This window comes from Diceros bicornis, chromosome 15 (genome assembly GCF_020826845.1).
Source record: "Diceros bicornis minor isolate mBicDic1 chromosome 15, mDicBic1.mat.cur, whole genome shotgun sequence".
Taxonomy (NCBI): Eukaryota; Metazoa; Chordata; class Mammalia; order Perissodactyla; family Rhinocerotidae; genus Diceros; species Diceros bicornis.
The window spans coordinates 45,633,158-45,653,113 of record NC_080754.1 but is presented as its reverse complement, the minus strand read 5'-3'; the positions used below and the strand labels follow the sequence as shown (position 1 = coordinate 45,653,113).

Here is a 19,956-nt window from a genome sequence, read left to right as displayed (position 1 = left end):
GTTCTTTTCCAAAAAATCTCGACAACTGAAAAGATAAAGGCAGTATATCACTGGGAGTTCCCTAATCAAATGGCATGACAAGGTCACCCTACAGTGAAGATCACAGTCAACAAGCATTGCCCACCTCCCCTGTGCACACAGAACTTCCAAATAGGTTTTCTGTGCTCTACTCTTAAATGTGAACAGTCGAGGATTACTGGACATTGCAGGAAATCATATAAAATGGAAAGAAGATATCCATTCTAAAGCAAACTGGAAGAAAGAAAGGTTGAAACAGAGAAGGAATCAAGCCCACCAAAAATTTCTTAACATCCTCAGCAAAATAAGAGAAGATAAGAAATAATAGATGACACCATCCTTTCATTTGATCAGTAAGCCACAAACTTTGGAGTCATCCTTGACTCCTCCCTGCCTCGTACACGCCCATACCCAATCTGTCAGCAAACCCGATGGCTCTGCCTTCAAAACCTGTACGGAATTGACCACTTCTTACCTAGTTCACTACCCCGTCCTTGCCCAAAGGAGACCCACTTCTCACGTGGATTATTGCATAATGGTTCTCGTTGCTTCCATTGTAGTCCTAATACACAGCAGCCAGAGTGATCCTTTTAAAACATAAATTAGATCACATCACTCCTTCAACTAAAACCCATATCAGCTTCTGCTTTCGGTCAGAGGAAAAGCCAAAGTGCCTTCAGGAGCTTAAGGACCCCATACAATCTGGACCCACCCAAACCATTCTGCCCCACCCAGCCCACCCCACCCCAGGACCATTACCTCTGACTCCCCTCGTGCTGACTTCCTTAGTTCTCCTCCACCACACCAGGCACACACTGCCTCAGGGACATGGCTTTAGCTCTTCCCCCTGCCCAGAACGCTGTTCCCCAAGATAGCCCTTGGATAATGCCTTCATCCCCTTCAAGTCTTTGCTCAAATGTCACTTCCTCTATGAGACTTAGACTGCGGCACTCCCCCACACTTCTGATTGCCTTCACTCCTCTATATTTTTTCTTTTTTCCATAGCATATACTACATTCTAACCTATATTTATGGTTCATGATCCATCACGCTCCACTAGAATGTAAGTTCTTCAAGAGCGGGGATTTTTATTTTGCCAAATGATGTATTCTAAGCATCTGAACATTGCATGGCAAATAGTAGGCTGCATTAATTTGCTAGGGCTGCCATAACAAAGTCCCATAAACTGGATGGCTTAAACGTCAGGACTAGTTAACAAAGCACATTCAAGAGTATGAAATGAGTTCAGTCTGACAGACGCATGGAATACAGGGCTGGGACTATTAATGGTGAGAGATGAAGTAATGGAGTTGAGCAGAAAACAAAACATGCAGAGCTTTGTGAACCATGAAAAAAGGGTTTGACCTTATCTTAAAAGCAACGGAGAAGCTTAGAGGGGGTTGGAAATATGATCAGATTTGCCTCTAAACACTCACTAAAGCTATGAGCATGAGAGTATGTCTGGGTACAAACAGGCTGCGGTAAACCCAAAGACGGGTCTCCCTCAGGCCCCATGACTCTGTAAGCCAGCCTTTACTCAATAAACCATTGCCTCTGAACTCCTGTCCTCACCAAGCAGGGTCCCTGAACACCACATCTAGCCAGGCGCCTGGTAACCACAAGCACAGCTGGTCTGGGCTTTAGGCTAAAAAGTATGGGGTCAAAGGACGTCCAAAGGCCCAGCACCCCAGAGTGAGGCTGGAGTCGTGAATCAAATCAGACATTCCAAATCGAGCCGTGAGTCTAAAGAGGGCAGAGACGGAGAGGCACAGACCAAGTGTGAGTCAAAGGGGGGTAACCAGAGGCAAGGCAAGCAGGGTCAGAGGAGTTGATAGGAAGCAACCTGAAGAGACACGATGAATCACTGAAATGCAGGGAAAAGGTCCTTTTCCTGGGGTGCTGTAAGAGTTGTCTATTGCCATGTCACAAATCACCCTGAAAGTTTATGGCTTAAAATAACAATGATTTCACTTGCTCATGCTTCTGTGGAGTAGTAACTTGGCATGGGCTCAGCTGGGCAGCTCTTCTGTTGGTTTTGCCTGAGGCCAGTCCTGCAGCTGCAGCCATCTGGCAGCTGAGTGGCGCTAGGTGGTCTAAGACAGCCTCACTCATGTGCCTGGTGGCTGGTGCTGGCCACTGGCACGTTGGTCTGGGGGACTCAGCTGGGTGGGTCTATCTCTGCTTTACACGATCTCTCATCTTCTTGTTGGTTAGACCACGTTTCACCTTATGGCAACTGCAGGGCAGCATTCCAAGAGAGTGAGAACTGAAGCTTCAAGGTCTATCTTTGGAATTGCCACAACAAGATGTTCCCCACATTCTGCTGGTCAGAGTGAGTCCCAAGGGCAGCCCAGACTCAAGGGGCAGGGAAGAGACTTCACCTCTCAGTGGGGTCACATTGGAAAGGGGCGTGCACACAGGGAGAGGAGAAGTTCTTGGACTCAGCTTTGTAAACAGTGTATCCCAGGTGCCTACAGGTGGCCAGGTCAGTCCAGAGGTTTCTGGGAGTCCATGGAGGTGAAAACGGCACAGTATTGCAACTGCTCGTTTCTCAATAAACTGAACAGCAACAGGACACCTTTGCTTTCCAAAAGGAGTTCAAGTAGTCGGAACCCATAAATGTCATGTCTTATTGAGTGCCATCAGTTATTTGGAAAACAACTTCATCCTCAGGTGCTTTTAACAGAGATTTGAATTGTAAATAAAAATTGGGGGGAAGTAGATATTACAGACAAATGGTGAATTTCTGTTTTCATATATTTCATAACTGAGTATTTATTTCAAATTATCTTCAATTCACTCATCTATTTAATACATTTACCTCAAAAATTCCACCTCTAAACTGTATGACAAGTGCCTTCTAACCAACATGTATAGTTACACCAGTCATTCTGATAGGAATAGAGAAAGAGGGTCATCTTTCCCTAACTGTTAGGTGTCTCACTCTGGGTGTATTTAGAGCTGAAAATAGCTACCCTCCTGACTCTCCACCTCAGGTAGGGGCCAAGCTCCACACAGCCTCTGGCCAGCCAGCATCCTCTATTTCCAAGGCTTTTGGAGAAGTCTCTTCTGGGATATCAATAGTCTGAGTCAGTTTGAAACATTCATCATAGAAAAAACACAGAGCAAACCGTGTGTTTGCCTATCACCTGTTGTTAGAAGGTTGCTTCTTTTTCCATTGGCTCCCTTCTCCTTAGTATTTGCTTTGTGGAATTCAATTCCTCCTTACACTGAAAAAGTACATAAAGATCTGAGGAAAGGTGATGTATGAAATTCAGAGATAATAAGTAAAAAGAATGCTTTTTTTTAAAAGCCAAAAATAAATTTGGTAGTCAGTTTCATACTTGTTCAAAATTATATTATCCATTTGTTAAATTCATATATGCCAATCACTTATTCTTCAATAAATATTTATTGCTCAGTTTTACCATTTGATGCCACAGGGCTACAAGGAAAATATGACCTTCTCTAGTCTCAAGGAATCACAATCAAGAGGTGGAGACATTTGTAGAGTACTGAGTGGGTAACCAAATTATTGAAAAGGAGCTTCTTTCACTGGGTTTTAACCTCTTCACATGAAAAATTCAAGAGTAGAGAGTCAAATCAACTCATAGGATTATGTGTACGTATCCATAGCATGCTTGGCTTAAAAGGAAAATAAATATTTAGTCAAATTTTTAAATCATTAGGGCAAACTAGTTTTATCTAAACACAGCCTTGGTGAGCACGAGTCAAGTTCTGTTTTCTGGTTCCGTTATTTTCAAATCAAGTCAACAAACATATATGGAGCATTTGCTGGATGCAGTAGAGGAAACCTCTACTAAGGGAGGTAAACACATCTCCCTTCTAAAAGCATTCAATCTAGCAGAAGATGGACTGCTACACAGCTGTGCCCAAAATTCACTACAGTATCCAAATCAATGAACCAATAGTCTGTACTCTTCTAAAGCCAGTTATATGATGTGAGTAAAGGAAATAAAGCAACTTTTGCATAAAATTAATGAAAGAAAAGCAAGTTGAAATATCTTATCTTCTAGGGTAGAAATGTTATGAGAACAAGACAAATCCAATACATAAAAATTTTTTAAGTGGCAAAGAAAAAAAATGTGCCCCACTGGAAAATAACAAAGACTTTGGGAAACGTTGTTTTGAAATAAGCCCCTGTAAGGTTTAGGCTAAAATAAATAAGAAGCTCTGAGTTAAATATGTCCCAGTGTCCATATTTTCATGCCTTTAGTAAACTGCTTACAATATTCTTAAAATACTGAGAATTGGAAAGAAACCACCAAAATCTGGGAAAACATGCCAAGATGGTTTTACAAGCCATAAAACTCTCTAATGTACCTAGCTTTGTTTTCTCACTAAAACGTACTAGACAGGAGATGAGAGGAATTACAGAAATCTTTTTAAAGCATCTAGAATATAATGGCATCATGACTAATATGCTTAAGGCTTTTATGAAGGAAAAAAATCACATTAGACAAAACTGAGAGATGTTTTTGATAGAATGCCAGAATTAACAAATGGAACACAGTAGGTGTTGATTTTATGTCATTATAAGTTAAACCTTTTATTTTGCCGTCAAGGAATGAAAAATAAATATCAAACCAGCCTGACCTGTTCTCCTGACTTAATAGCTTAATTTCCAGAAATGCCAGTGAAAAACAGCACAAATGTTTGCCTAGGCCAATTCCTCTTTATTATAGTTCCTCCATTTTCCCTTTTTCACAAAGAACACATCACCTAACAGAGCTTAATTAAGTTTATATTTTATGGCACAAACCACATTGCCTTACAAGAGAAAGCTTGTTAGCAGCAGTGAGGAGGATGTGTCTAGAACCCAGTCTGCAAAAAGGCGTGCCAAGACCGCCACAGTAGTCCATGGATCCTAGCACAACAATGAGGGCTCTATCTCTCACACGTATTAAGATAATGGACATTGTACACTAAGCCAGGGCAGTGATGGAAATATCCTGCGTCCATGTTGAGAAAGGAATAGTGTCTCTGGGAGATCATCTTTAGCCCTAAGGACACTTTTCTTTCACCACCTAGATTTGTAGTTTCTACATTCTTTCTTTTCCTACAATGAGAAACGGTGTCAGAAGGATTCTCCCCAGCCCCCCTTAAAAGTGTTGAAGGCACCATGCCTTATGAAATTCCCTTAAGGTAAAAAGGTACTGACATGTATAACAGTCTATTCTGTCAGAGAAGTTGATGTGTCAGATCCTGGGGAATGAAGTTGCTCTAACAACTTGCTTGCTAATGTTTTTGAGGAGATTGGCTTGACCACAGCCAAGTGACCCATTCCCTGTCAAAGCTAAGTGAAATATGAATGTTTAAAAGAAGATCTACATCAGGTATATAATTCAAATGGACATAAAAGCAGGAGGTATTGTTGTGACTGTTCTGAGAAAGCAAAAATAGAAGTATGAATGTTTCTGTTAGGGTAGGGTCAACTGCATACAAAAACAAAAGCAAAATAAGATGCTTAAGAAAACTAGAAGTTTATGACACTCTCACATAAAAGAAGACCAGATGTAGACAGCGCAGGTTTGATATGAAAATATCATAGTGACATCAGAAATGCAGGTTCATGTCTCTGCTCCACTAACTCAGTAAATGACTTCCATTTTCAAGGCCACCTCATAGTCCAAGATGGCTGGTAGAGCTCCAGCCATTACAAATGCATTCCTGGAGAAAAGGCAAAAAGGCCTTTTTCCCACTCAAGTTAGACCCCCCCTAGTCTTCCCAGAAGTCTCTTATAACACTTCCGCTCACACCTCATTGGCAATAACTCAGTTACATGGCAATACCTAGCTGCAAGGAAGGCTGGGAAAAAATCTTCTAGAGTTTCCTTGCCCTCCATGATGTAAATTAGGATTCACTTAAAAGGAAAAGGGTGGGAATTGATGTTTGGGTAAACAATTAGCTTTCCCTGACTCATTGGATTTTTTTTTCCCTTGTTTATAAAACTTAACATGTGACTATGTAGTGACAGAAAGCAGATCAGGGGTTGCCTGGAGACAGGGAATAGGTGCAGGAGGGGGAACTACAAAGGGACCTGAGGCATCTTGCAAGAGTGATGGACATGTTCACAATCTCTTGACTGTGGTGATGTTTTCACAGTCTTACACATGTCAAGTTGTGTGCATAAATATGCACAATGTACTGTGCTATAGACTGAATGTCTGTGTCCTCCTAAAAATTCACCTGTTGAAACCTAATCCCCAGTGTGATGGTATGAGGAGGTGGGGCCTTTGGGAGGTGATTAGATCATGAGGGCGGAGCTAGTGGGATTAGTGTCTTCGTAAAAGAAACCCCAGAGAGCTCCCTGGCCCCCTTCTGCCACGTGAGGACACAGCAAGAAGATGGCCATTCACCAGACAGCAAATCTGCTGGAGCCTTGATCTTAGACTTCCAGCCTCCAGAACTGTGAGAAATAAAATCTTTGCTGTTTATTATCCACCTAGTATATGGTATTTTTGTTATAGCAGCCCCAACAGACTAAAAAACACTGTGTGTCAATTATACCTCATTAAAGCTGTTAAAAATGTAAAGTGAAAAACTAAAAAAAAAGTGAAAATAACAAATGAGAATACACACACACTTTTCAGGAACTCATGTCCTAGTGCTGATTAAAAGAATAGTTAGTCCCTCTTCATTGTGGAGTTGCCTTTTAAAATACCTCTCCTGAGAGGCTGAGAAGTTCTTCTTGTAAGACCTGTGGACAGAGAGATGATAAGGATGGTATTAGATAATCTACTGCACTGACTCATAAGTAAAGATGGCCAGTGGGCAACAGAAGGTGTCTTTCATTCACCAATTTTTAGAAAGCCAAACTCTTCACTTGCAGTGGAAACTGGTTAAATTTATTATCTTTGATTCTCCTTTTTGATAGTTGAGGAGGCTTAGGTAAGAAAACTTATTTCTTTTGCAGAGTGAGTAGCAGTGAAGAGTCAAGATTTCAAAGGTAGCTGTATGTCCCATGAGGAGGGGTGGGAGGATATATGCAAGCTATTCACCCATAATCGCAGCCCCTATCCCACCCTTCTATACTCTGCTCTGTGACGATGAGGCTGGGACTCTGCAAACCACAGATCCCAGGTTCCACCTGGATTCTGCACTGACAGAAAATTAGAAAGTGAGACGAGGGGAGGGGAAGGTATCCTCTTCCCGCTTCCAGTGTGGCCCTGGTCCCTTCAACAACAGTGAGCAGGTACAGCTCCAGCCTCCGGCATCTATCAGCACCCTCAGGACCAGCCACACTAGTATCCCTTGCCCACTGGTCGCATTCCTCCTCAGCATACCAGACACCTTCTGGGCCACGTCCCTCCTCAGAAATCCAAATGCCAGCTGGGGGCACCTCAGAGATCTGAGCACCAGCTACACAGCACCCCCTCATTGGAGTGGGGGTGGGGAACTCCCAATCGCCTGAGAGTTCAAAGACCAGTGCCTGGGCCCCTCTGTAAGCTCCAGGTTCTGGTAACACCACCGGATCTCTTTTGTTCCTCTGCTCTCAGGACTCATAGCTTCTTCCTGAAGTCCCCAATCTAGGGATTACTCCATCATCCCCTTTTGCTCTTTCCAACTTCCGATACCTATATAACCTATTTAATCCCCTCTTTTTGAAATACCTACCTCGGCTCTCTTTTTCTGACTAGACTTTGACAGGTAAAGGGGATTCATTTCTCAACAGGCCACAGCTCCTCCATATCTAGAAAAATGAGCTTAAAGGACTCATCTGTCATCCGTATCAGAGTCAACTAATAATTTATCAATCCTGTCAGCCTGGGTTTCCAGAAGAAAAGGAGTATACTTGGTAGCCGGGTCACCAGACCAGCTCCAACACAAAAGTTCAGGCAAGTGGCTGCCTGGAAAGCACCCAAGTGACAACAGAGGACCTGGATTCTGACCCGTAGCTGGGTCTCTGGCTTCCCGACTCATCAGGGACAAGTCTCCCAGCCTCTCTGATCTTGAGTTTACTCATTTGCAAAATGAGAGCGCTCAGCTAGATTATCTTTAACTACCTCTCGTTTTTATTTTGTATGTTATAAATCCCTTTCCATCTCAATTTCCTCATCTGAAAAATCATAAAATCTGAAAAATCAAAAAATAATAAAAACAAGTGGTAACTACTCCTCTGAGAAGATTGTTTTAAGGATACCGCTTAATAGTTTGAGAACAATTAATCAATTTCAATACAATTCTTGAGTATTCTGCCAAGCTGAAGACACAGACATGAATATGACACATTTCCTGCCTTCAAAGAATTTACAATTTAGCAAGGTAGACAGAAATATAACAAAAATCATAATGCTGTGTGAAATATGCAAAAAGAAGGAAGTAATAAACTGGATGGGAAGGGCAGTCTGGAAGATGGCTTCCCAGAGGAGGTGATGTCTGAGTTGGGTTGTGAAGGGGGAACAGGAGTTTGCTAGGCAGATAAAAGAGGAAGGGCATTCCTGGCAGAAATAACATTGCAAAGACAGAGGAGTGAAAGCTCACGATGTTTTCAGAGAAGTTAAACCATTCAACACTGTGGAAGTTTAAAGTTTGTTAAAGTAGTGGAGAGGATGAGGGTTTAGGTTGGCCATGCCATTCGAAGATGTTGGACCACATCTTGTGGCACCTGGGAGCCACTGTGGAGTTTTTAGAAGAGGACTGGACATGGTTCCATTCTAGAAAAGGTGATTCTGGCAGCAACATGGAGAATCAATTAGAGTCTGGCAGCCCAGCCAAGAGGCTACAGTAGTCACCCAGGCCATGGATGATGAAGGCTGGAACTAAGGCAGTTGCCACGGGAAAAGACAGAGTTGAGAAAATGTTGTTAAATCCAATGAATATTCTCTAGTCCTTAACTGACTTGACCACTCAGCAGTATTTAACACTAATGAGCACATCCTCCTCCCTTTTAAAACTCTTTTTCTTTTTCCTTTTTCCTAATGTTCTTCCGACGCGCCAGTCCCTCTCGCTCCCTGTGGTCTTTTTTCTCCTTGCCCAGCCCTTAAATTTGATATTTCTCAGGGTTCTATCTTGGCCATCTTCCCCTCCCACAATATGAACTCCCCCTGGTTTATCACATTTACTCTCTACACTTTAATCTGAATACTGATGACACCCAAATCCCTGATCTGATCCTCAAATTCATATGGCTGGGAGCCTAGTGGACACCAGTGAGCTCCGAGAGGACAGGATCAATGGTTGACTCACACAAAAAGTGAGTCTATCCATGTGTGTGTACGGATGAGTGTGTGTGTGTGTGCGCACGCGTGTGTGTGTGTGTGTGTGTGTGTGTGTAGGAAGAGCATACCACTGTCTGGAAAGGATTCATACCAGTTTGCTGGGGTTATTTTTATGGGAAGGGTGAACTTCCTCTTTTTATTTTGTATGCGTGTATTTGTTTGAATTTTCTACAGTGAGCATGAATTGCTTTATAATTTTTAAAAATATAAAGAAATATTAAGGAATTCCACACCCTTTTCTCTTTTCTAATTGCTACTGATCTTCATCATTTCTTCCATGGCAATTGTAACATCCTCCTAATTTATTTCTTTGCCTTCAATCCCTTCCTTCCTCAATTCTGCCCTCCAAATCGCCACTAGGCTTACTATCATATCGCCCTCCTTAAAAACCATACAGGAGTAAATTCACTCCTCAGAATGACTCCTAATGCCCTTCACAAGCTGGCCCCAGCCTTGACCCCCAGATTTATTTCCTACCGCACTTCTGCACCCTCTTCCCGTCACACTGAATGCACCACTCTGCATACACATTGTTCCCCTTCCCAAATTGATACCGTTGTCCTCACCCTGCTTATGCCTCAAATACCTTTCCCCACTTGCCTTCCCCAGAAAGTCTCCTGACAAACCTTGAAGATCTACCTCATTATTATTCCCCTGACTCTTTCAAGCAGAGTTGTCACCTCAACACATTAGGTGAACCTCCGTTTCAGCATTTTTATAGTGAATTGGAATGCATCTATGTTCCCATTTTTCACAAGACTGTGAGCTCCACAAGAGTCACAATCCTGCCTCAGCATGTCCTTGTCACCCCAATGCCTGGCCCATCACCTGCCTTATAGTAGATGTTCAATAAATGTTTATGAAATGAATGAGATAGATGAGTAAATGCACTTGGGAAATTTGTGACAAGATCTTTTGGTTTCCTTCCACCTCTCCTCTCTTTACCCCCATATTCCACTTCCAGGCATCCACTCTGCTGAGCACCACCCCAGCACTGCCATCAGATGTGTACTCAAGGCCCCGGGGCCTCACAGTGCCTCGCCCAGCAAGGTGCTCTCCTCCCTGTGGACGCCTTCGCCAAGACATTTGAAGGTTCCACCCTTAGACAACTTGCCTTCGACAACTGCTCACCAAGTAAGCTTCTGTTTCCTTATCCAAAAACCAACGGCGGTAAGCAAAATGAGCCCCATGGGGTTGTTGGGAGGACTAAATGGGATGGTACATGTAAAGCACCTAGAACAGAATTTGGGTCCCTGCAGGAAATTCCACTATTCTTCATTTCTCCCAGTATTGTTCTCCTCTTAATAGATTCTTAAACAAGAAAGACTCTGTCATTTTTAAAATGGCTATTTAATGAAGGTATCAGCAGACACAGTAGAGGCAGTAATGGCAAAAGATTAGAGGAGAGAATCCTGCCTGGTTCCCTTAGGTCATTTCGCAAACAGCCACCTACTTTGTCTCCTTCAACAACTCCACCTTCTGGTCCTTCCTACTGCACTTCCTCAAGTTCACCCCGTCCTCCTCCACCTGTAATGCTCTTTCTGCCCATCTTCTCTGCCTAGCTAAATCTTACCCATCCTTCAATGCTCCAGTTAAGGGTCATCTCCTCTGTAGAGCCAGCTCCGATACTCCAAGAAAAAATTAGGTCACTTCCTTCTCTGTGTTTGCACAGAACTTCATGCCCACCTCTCCACTGGCCTGTATGACGTTATGCTCAAGGCTCCATTTCTGGGTCTGCGTCCCCACACTAGAAAGAAGAGAGCTGTCTTAAAAGTGTCAAAGTCTTTCTTCCCCACGATGCTTAAGAGATTCGGCTTCAGAAGATGACCCAGCACCTATATCCAAAGCTACAAAGTAAGTAAAGAAGAAATTAGTTATAACTGACATAGAGAATTTTAAATCTGGAAGTCATTAGTTGAGTTGGAACAAGAAAGAGGCCCTTATTAAATCGTTTCAGGGCACAGAGTGGTGAGAGATACTGTTATCACTGGATGATGTGGGGGGAATTCCTGGCTCTTCTCTCTGTATTGGAATTTAATTTCTACCTTAAATAAATCTCACTCTCAATGGGAGTTTTGACAGTACCAGGGCCATTAATGAGAAAGAAAACCCTGGAAACCTAATTACCAGCTGGAAAGACATCCAGAGACAGCTATGTGAGGAAAAGGTGTGAAATCTGACTGGTGTGTCATTCTGGGGTTGTGCTGCGTGTAGGTGTTTGTAACTAATGCAATTATTTTCCTCTAGGGCTATCTCAAAGAGACACTTCAAAGGATGCCATTTAAAGTGACCACATGGTAGATTAAAGGAAAGCAAGTAAATTTTATACAGACATCATCGGAAAGAGAACCAGGCATGCTGACAAAGGAGACTGCTCCTTCAAGAAAGGTTGTGCCTATTCTCCCACGGGTAGCCTCTAAATTGAAAGGTGCGGGTAGCCAGTAAGTACTTTCAGAGAAGAGAGTGGGAGGACCCCTGTGACAAAAATGGTTCAGATTCCATTACATTTTATTTGTCACTCAAAATAAAGGCTTTAACTAACAAAAGCAAGCTTTTCACCAGATGATGGTGACTTTGTTGGGTATATATTTGTTTCTATGCCATGTTTTATTGTTTTATGTTTTATTGCTGTGTTTTATTCATTCTGTCCTTTGAGTGTCCTGAATTCAGTATCCCTATACGTGCACAGAACCTTTAACAGCAGACCCTATTGTCTGATTATCAAATTGCCTCAGAAATATTCAAGGAATTTCAGAAACATGTGACAGTCTACCTTTCTGCAGGATAATTTGATCATTCAAATCAATGGTCTTTAAAATGTACCTGCCTTTGAGCCAGAAATTCACCTCCTGGGAATTTACACTAGGAAAGTTATTAAATATGTGTGCAAATATGTGTATATAAGAATGATCATTGTAGTGACAAGTTAGAACTCTTTAAATATCTGATCATTATAAATACCTAAAAAAAAATTATGATCTATTCACATAATGAAATACTATAGCATCTAAAATTGTATTATAGAAATATATTTATTGACACAGAGAGGTGTTTATAGTATGGCAAACAGGAAAAAAGGTTGCAAAACAATATAAATAGAATTATTTCATTTTTTGTGAGAAAAATAATACTGCAGTTTTTTTTTTTTATTTTATCTAATGAGGTCAGTGGATTGGTCAGTTAAAAGAAAAATAAAGTGACAAAACATAAATAATATGATATGTAGAGAGCTTAAACATTTTGTTTAATAAATATGCACTTCTCTATCATTCATTTGATAAAGGGCCAAGATTACTTTTTTTTTTTTGGCTGTGGGTCCACTTTTTATAGTTCTGCATCATCTGTCTTTATATACTACACTGTCAAATATTTCCAGTTTCAATTTCTTTAATTGGTGAGAAAACATAAAGACACTTGTAAAGCAATCTAAGTCCAAAATCCTTCCATATTTTTATTTTTCTCCAACTCTGATGGTTGTCTTGCCCACACCTAATTTATTAGCAAAAATATAGCAAGTTGCCTTTTGAAAATTTTTTCCATACCACTGAAGTTAATTTTCATAGAAATGACTCTCTTTTCAAAATCATATTTCATCAGTTTGCATAAATGAAATAACACAACCACTATAAACAAATTTGGGGAAAAAATACAACTGACTCTTGATCAGTAGACAAAACTGGTGGGAAGGTAGATGCATTCTTGAAGGTAGCTTACTAGCCACATCAGACAAAGTTTTTACTGAACAAACAGAAAGCACTGTTTGCTCCAGCTTGTCGGCCAACATCAGACAAAGGTGGAAATGCTCTTCTCCTGCTTGTCTGCATGGCTGGCTCAGTAGCAACCTTTCAGCGTCAGCCTGTGTCACCTCCCTAGGAAGCCTTCCATGACTATCCTAACTATTCTTCTTGCTCTTCATCACATCACCTTGCTTTGTCTCCATAAAAATCATCATCATCTGTAACTTTTATTTATTTTTTGATCACTCATCTATTGTCTATCTTCACCAATTAGAATTTAAACTTCTCCATCTGATTTCTACTAGCATCTAGCACAATGCTTGACATATAGTTGTCATTTGACATTCATTGAGCATTTGTCTGTATGTATGAGTGCTTATAGTTTAGGTGATCTAATGGTTTCAGCGGGAAAAAATATGATCTCTCATCAGAGGAATACATATCCCTAACACCCACAATGTAGTCTTACACTGATACTTGGATGGCAGTATACATCTACATTTAGGATGTAGCCTTAATCTGTTCCTTTCCCAAAGTCAAAATTTTTGTATTCACCTATTTATTAATGACCATCCTCATTGTAAACAAATATCAAAATGAATATCATTTGTGGCTGAACAATTCACAGGCTATTATAAACCTCCTGAGTGAGGTGAAGTAAGGTCTAAGAAATAGTCTCTTGAGGACTCTTATGGATGTTGTCTCTTAAAAGAGAGCTGTCTAAAATGAAAGACAGAAATATTTATATAAAAAGTTGTACTAAAGTAAAGAGCCAGGAGAAGTCAAGATGGCGGCGTAGGCAGACTCTGAACTCACCTCCTCCCGCGGACACAGCCAATTTACAACTACTCGTGGAAAAATTACCCCTGAGACAGGACTGAAAACTGGATAAGAGGAACTCCTGCAACAACGGACAATCCTAACTGAGGTGGAAGAGGCAGAAACTCCCTTCTGGAGAGAAAAACGCCGCCTTCACAAGCCGCAGCGCTACACGACCGCCGGGGAGCAGCCCACAGGTACGCAGCCTCCCTGGAGGAGCGGGGCCCTGAGCTGGGAGCGCCCCCGCTGTGGGCATTTTGTGGACCCAGCACAATCGAGACGAGTGGCAGAATATCTGACTTTGCCTGCTACTAAAACACTGGGGAGCACCCCCAGAAAACCCAGTTCACAAAGAAACTAAAACTGGCTCTTAAAGGGCCCACGCGCAAACTCACCCGTTTCAGAAAGCAACCTAAAATCACCAGAAAGAAAGGTACACAGTGCTTTGGTGAAAAGAGACTCACCTAATAGGCCCTGAGTGCATCTCGGTGAGAGGTGAGACATCTCCAGGGACTGGGACATTGGCGGTGGCCGTTGTTATGGCCTAGTGTGGGCGTGCTGACACAGACGCCATTAGAGTTCTCCCTGGGGCCTGCTAGCCCAGGGTCTGCCCCACCCGCTAGAGCACCGATTTAATACAGCTCAGCCAGGGCAGGCAGCCCACCCTAGAGACTGGCCCCACCCAACAACAAGCCCTCAGGCAACTTGTGGGCCTGCATAGATTGGTGACTGGATTCTCTGCAGCCTGGCAACTGAGCCCACTTCAGTGGGGCAGGGCATGCACAAGGAGTGGGTGGAGAGTGTGGGGTGGTGGCGGAGTGTATGGGGTTCCCACCGTGGAGAGACTGGGTCCGCTTCGGGAGGTCGGGGCGCACACACGGGGCAGGACTGTGTTGACTGTGTGTTTGGACCTGTGGGTGGCAGGGCTTGTCAGCTGCAGAAGACTTGTGCTTCTCAAAGACCCACATAGGGGGTTTGCCCCACCTTCCAAAGCCTGAAACAATTGGGTGCTCCTGTGCCTGAGGCCAGACCCACCCAGCTGCAATCCTCAGAGAATTGACAAGAGACCTAAAGGCTGGAGGCTTATAGCAATTGTAAGGCCCTGAACCTAACAACCTGCCACGCTGGGGGCATACTCACTTAAAAGAAATACTGCAACACAAATGTGCTATTAGAACTTGCAGCCAACTGTGCTGGGGCTCCCCACACCTGATAAATAGAATGAAGGGCCTACAACAACTAGAAGCAGCTGAGCATTACAACAGCTGGCCAGGAGCATAACTCTGCCTCCCTGGGCGCCTACAGGGAGAGCAAACAGGCCACAACAGAAGGACACACATAGCCCACATAGGGGTCACCCCTGGAACATTGAGAACTGAGGGAAGCACACTGGAAGCCTCCTAAGGCATCATTTACATAAGGTCACCTATCCAAGAGCAGGAGACGTAGCTGACCTACCTAATACGTAGTCACAAGCACAGGGAAAGAGGCAAAATGAGGAGACAAAGGAATACATTCCAAGTAAGGGAACAGGACAAAACCCCAGAAAAGGAACTTAGTGAAACAGAAATGAGCAACCTACCCGACAGAGAGTTCAAACTAAGAGTGTTAAGGATGCTCACTAATGTGGGGAGAAGAATAGATGAACTCAGTGAGAATGTCAACAAAGAAATGGAAGATATAAAAAAGAACCAATCAGAAATGAAGAATACAATACAGGAAATGAGAAATTCACTAGAGGGACTCAAAAGCAGAGTAGAGGATACAGAAGAACGGATCTGTGAGCTGGACAAAAGACTAGAAGAAATTACCCAAGCTGAACAGGTAAAAGAAAAAAGAATTAAAAAGAGTGAGGATAGTCTAAGGGACCTCTGGGACAACATCAAGCTCACTAACATCCGTGTTATAGGTGTCCCGGAAGGAGAAGAACGAGACAAAGGGGCAGAGAATCTATTTCAAGAAATAAGAGATGAAAACTTCCCTAACCTAAGGAAGGAAACAGACATCCAGGTACAGGAAGCACAGAGAGACCCAAACAAGATAAACCCAAAGAGGCCCACACCAAGACACATCATAATCAAAATGTCCAGAATTAAAGATAAAGAGAGAATCCTAAAAGCCGCAAGAGAAAGTCAAGTCAAATAAAAAGGAAACCCCATAAGGCTATCAGCTGACTTCACAGCAGAAACCTTACAGGCTAGAAGAGAATGGCATGATATATTTAAAGTGCTAAAAGGAAAAAACTTACAGCCAAGAATACTCTACCCAGCAAGGTTATCATTCAAAATGGAAGGAGTGATCAAAAATTTCCCAGACAAGCAAAAATTAAAGGAATTTGTCACCAAGAAACCAGTGCTACAAGAAATGTTAAAGGGACTGATTTAAGGGGAAAAGAGAAGACCACAAGTAGGAAAAATTATCTATTTCCATGATAAGAGGGTAATGGATACAAATGCACAAAAAAGAGGTTAGATATGATATCAAAAACATAAAAGGAGGGAGGAGGGGAGTTAAAGAGTAGAACTTTCAGACAGAGGTCAAACTAAAGAGACCATCAATTCTGTATAGAAGAAGAGAGGAACAGAGAAGGACTGCTAAAACAATGAGAAAAAAAAAAGTTAAAAAATGGCAGTACATACTTATCAATAGCTACTTTAAACGTCAATGGACTAAATACTCCAATTAAAAGGCATAGGGTGGTTGATTGGATAAAACAACAAGACCCATATATACGCTGCATACAAGAGACACATTTAAGACCTAAAGACACTCACAAACTGAAAGTGAAGGGATGGAAAAAGATACTCCATGCAAATGGCAATGAAAGGAAAGCTGGGGTAGCAGTACTCATATCAGACAAAATAGACTTTAAAACAAAAACTGTAAAAAGAGACAAAGAAGGTCATTACATAATGATCAAGGGAACAATCCAACAAGAGGATATAACACTTGTAAATATCTACGCACCCAATGTAGGTGCACCTAAATATATAAAGCAATTATTAACAGACATAAAAACAGAAATAGACAGTAACACAATAATAGTAGAGGACTTGAACACTCCACTTACACCAACGGATAGATCATCCAAACAGAAGATCAATAAGGAAACACTGGCCTTAAATGATACACTGGAACAGATGGACCTAGTAGATATATACAGAGCATTCCATTCAAAAACCAAAGAATACACGTTCTTTTCAAATGCACATGGAACATTCTCCAGGATTGATCACATATTAGGCCACAAAACAAGTCTCCATAAATTTAAGAAGATTGAAATAATACTAAGCATCTTTTCTGACCACAACGGTATGAAACTAGAAATCAACTATAGGAAGAAAATCAGAAAAGCCACAAATACGTGGAGATTAAACAAAATGATACTGAACAACGACTGGGTCAACAAAGAAATCAAAGAAGAAATCAAAAAATACCTGGAGACAAATGAAAATGAAAATACGACATGCCAGAATTTATGGGATACAGTAAAAGCGGTTCTAAGAGGGAAGTTTATAGCAATACAGGCCTATCTCAACAAACCAGAAAAATCTCAAATAAACAGTCTAACAAGGCACCTAAAGGAAATGGAAAAAGAAGAACAAACAAAGCCCAAACTCAGTAGAAGAAGGGAAATAATAAAAATCAGAGCAGAAATAAACGAAATAGAGACCAAAAAAACAATAGAAAAAATTAATAAAACCAAGAGCTGGTTCTTTGAAAAGATAAACAAAATTGACAAACCTTTAGCTAGACGAACCAAGAAAAAAAGAGAGAAGGCACAAATAAGTAAAATCAGAAATGAAAGAGGAGAAATTACAACAGACACCTCAGAAATACAAAAGATTATAAGAGAATACTATGAAAAGCTATATGCCAACCAATTTGACAGTCTGGAAGAAATGGATAAATTCTTAGAATCATACAACCTTCCAAAACTGGATCAAGAAGAAGTAGAGAATTAGAATAGACCAATCACCAGTGAGGAGATTGAAACAGTAATCAAAAACCTCCCCAAAAATAAAAGTTCAGGACCAGACGGCTTCCCTGGTGAATTCTACCAAACATTCAAAGAAGACTTAATACTTATCCTTCTCAAACTCTTCCAAAAAATTGAGGCAGGGGGAAGCTCCCTAACTCATTCTAGGAAGCCGACATTACCCTGATACCAAAAGCAGACAAGGACAACACAAAAAAAAAGAAAACTACAGGCCAATATCACTGATGAACATCAAAGCAAAAGTCCTCAACAAAATACTAGCAAATCGCATACAACAATACGTTAAAAAGATTATATGCCATGATCAAGTGGGATTTATTCCAGGTATGCAGGGATGGTTTAACATTTGCAAATCAATCAACGTGATACACCACATTAATAAAATGAAGAATTAATAAAAATCACATGATCATGTCAATAGATGCAGAGAAAGCATTTGACAAGATACAGCATCCATTTATGATAAAAACTCTGAATAAAATGGGTATAGAAGGAAAGTACCTCAACATAATAAAGACCATATATGAGAAACCCACAGCTAATATCATCCTCAATGGTGAAAAACTGAAAGCTATCCCTCTAAGAACAGGAACCAGACAAGGATGCCCACTGTCACCACTCCTATTTAACATAGTACTGGAAGTCCTAGCCAGAGCAATCAGGCAAGAGAAAGAAATAAAAGGGATCCAAATTGGAAAGTAAGAAGTGAAATTGTCACTATTTTCAGATGACATGATTTTATATATAGAAAACCCTAAAGAATCCACCAGAAAACTTTTAGAAGTTTTCATAATGAATATGGTAAAGTTGCGGGATACAAAATCAACATCCAAAAGTCAGTTGCATTTCTATACACTAACAACGATGTAGCAGAAAGAGAAATTAAGAATACCATCCCATTTGCAATTGCAACAAAAAGAATAAAATACCTAGGAATAAACTTAACCAAAGAGGTGAAAGATCTGTACACTGAAAACTATAAGACATTGCTGAAAGAAATTGAAGAAGACACAAAGAAATGGAAAGATATTCCATGCTCTTGGATTGAAAGAATTAACATAGTTAAGATGTCCATACTTCCTAAAGCAATCTATAGATTCAATGCAATCCCTATCAAAGTTCCAACAACACTTTTCACAGAAATAGAACAAAGAATCCTAAAATTTAGTTGGAACAACAAAAGACCCCAAATAATTAAAGGAATCCTGAGAAAAAAGAACAAAGCTGGAGGTATCACACTCCCTGATTTCAAAATATACTACAAAGCTATAGTAACCAAAACAGAATGGTACTGGCACAAAAACAGGCACACAGATCAATGGAATAGAATCAAAAGCCCAGAAATAAACCCACACATCTATGGACAGTTAATCTTTGACAAAGGAGCCAAGAATATACAATGGAGAAAAGAAAGTCTCTTCAACAAATGGTGTCTGGAAAACTGGACAGCCACATGCAAAAAAATGAAAGTAGACCCTTACCTTACACCATACACAAAAATTAACTCCAAATGGATTAAAGACTTGAATGTAAGACCTGAAACTATGAAACTTCTAGAAGAAAACATAGGCAGTACGCTCTTCCACATTGGTCTTAGCAACATATTTTCAAGCACCATGTCTGACCGGGCAAGAAAAACAATAGAAAAAATAAACAAATGGGACTACATCAAACTAAAAAGCTTCTGCACAGCAAAGGAAACCAACAACAAAACAAAAAGACAATCTAACAATTGGGAGAAGATATTTGCAAACTATACATCTGATAAGGGCTTAATCTCCAAAATATACAAAGAACTGATGCATCTCAACAACAAAAAACTAACAACCCAATTAAAAAATGGGCAAAAGACCTGAACAGACTTTCTCCAGAGAAGATATACAGTTGGCCAACAGGCACATGAAAAGATGTTCAAAATCATTAACTATCAGGGAAATGCAAATCAAAACTACAATGAGATATCACCTCATGCCCATCAGAATGGCTATAATTAACAAGACAGGAAACAACATGTGTTGGAGAGGATGTGGAGAGAAGGGAACTCTCATACACTGCTAGTGAGAGTGCAAACTGGTGCAGCCACTATGGAAAACAGTATGGAAATTCCTCAAAAAATCAAGGATAGAACTACCATATGATC

At 41.0% G+C, this 19,956-nt stretch overlaps 1 long non-coding RNA gene across 1 annotated transcript; it reads right to left on the bottom strand.

Annotated features, from left to right (window-relative positions):
• Positions 1-2,431: 2,431 nt before the first annotated feature.
• On the bottom strand, positions 2,432-14,341 carry LOC131414960 (uncharacterized). The gene is made up of 4 exons (XR_009222273.1): positions 14,281-14,341; positions 10,834-11,107; positions 6,704-6,739; positions 2,432-3,248 (listed from the first exon to the last, which is right to left on the bottom strand). It is a non-coding gene; the product is annotated as an uncharacterized LOC131414960 (long non-coding RNA).
• Between the last annotated feature and the right edge of the window lie 5,615 nt (positions 14,342-19,956).